Source organism: Octodon degus, unplaced genomic scaffold, assembly GCF_000260255.1.
Source record: "Octodon degus isolate 3935 unplaced genomic scaffold, OctDeg1.0 scaffold00550, whole genome shotgun sequence".
Lineage (NCBI taxonomy): Eukaryota > Metazoa > Chordata > Mammalia > Rodentia > Octodontidae > Octodon > Octodon degus.
In genome coordinates, this window is record NW_004525126.1 from 70251 (window position 1) to 71647 (window position 1397).

The 1397-nt window shown below is 42.4% G+C and overlaps 1 non-coding gene across 1 annotated transcript; it reads right to left on the reverse strand.

The window, feature by feature from the left end:
* Positions 1–1029: 1029 nt before the first annotated feature.
* Positions 1030–1193, reverse strand: LOC111814799. Its single transcript, XR_002819686.1, has one exon. It is a non-coding gene; the product is annotated as a U1 spliceosomal RNA (small nuclear RNA).
* Between the last annotated feature and the right edge of the window lie 204 nt (positions 1194–1397).

Here is a 1397-nt window from a genome sequence, read left to right on the forward strand (position 1 = left end):
AAGCAAATAATACATGCTGTCAGTGTAAGGTAGGCCTGCACGTGGAACTTGCTGTTGTCATGAGAGGCAAACACTGCATCAGTGATAACTTTTTCAATTTTGATTTTATTTCATTTAGAATTCTTGTTTAGATTTTATAGGCAAGTAAACAGATGATAATGAAAATAATGTTTCATGTCAACATTATATATGTTAAAATTTAAACTTATGTCATTCCATTTTCTTCATAAGTATTCGTTGTTTAACACAATATATAATATTTATAAATAGAAATACCCCTAAAAGCAAAAGTATTAATGGACTCTCCATGATGAACCGTTCAAATAAATTTACCACCCTCTTCCTCCCATGTGGGTGTCAAGTGACCTGGAAAGCAGATCTTGAAGGTGAAAGTGGAACATTTAGCTCTTTTAAAAGCTTTACAGGACCAGAAGAAAAAGAAATAGGAAAGAAAACAGAAATAGCCTAGCAATTGTAATAGCTTCTACCTTGCTGTCTAGTGCTCAGGCTTCAAGGAACTCGTGGCAAACAGTCCCATGAGCAGTGAAACTAGCGCTTCACTGTAATTCTCGGCTTTTTGGGCTGTGAGCTCACTTGGTCGGGCCAGTAGTCTGACTCTTTCTTTCTATGTGCATCTCGGATTGTGGCCCTGGCGGTTGCTTCTTTCCAGGAGAAAGCACAGACTCCGGGACACTCGTGCTAGCACGTGGTCTGTCCACAGGCCCTCTCATGTGAGCACCATGCGGTACGTCCAGTAGTGAACGCGTCCCACTGATAAGCAGAACTAATACTCCACAGAAACAAAAAGTGATAAAAGCAAAAATCATCTTTCTCAACAACATATGTTAAGAAAAATACCTTCCAAAAACCAACAAACACAAAACCTAGAGAGAATGTAGTAAAACATTTTAACTTAATAAATACATACTTATCTCTTGCCTTCCACACAACAAGGTTACAACACAATGAAACTGAATAAAACAAAACTACCAAATTAATGTATCATAAATCTCACATTACACTGGATCACAGAGGAAAGTGCGAACGCAATCCCCCACTACCACAAATTCTGCAGTCGAGTTTCCCGCATTTGGGGAAATCGCAGGGGTCAGCACATCCAGAGTGCAATGGATAAGCCTCGCCCTGGGAAAATCACCTTCGTGATCCTGGTATCTCCCCTGCCAGGTAAGTATGAATGCTGCTCTGCGCTCCCCCACCAAGCCTCCTGCCTGCCTCCCTCTTCACTCAGTCTCATTCGTCTTCATGCACTTTCGGGTCCTCCTAGCCCGTCCACGCAGCAGATGCGCTGGGCTGCCAAAATCCGCCCTAAGCTAACTCCCTGGTCACAGGAAGGTTATGGGGCCAAAGAGGAAATCAATCGATGACGTGGAGTGTGC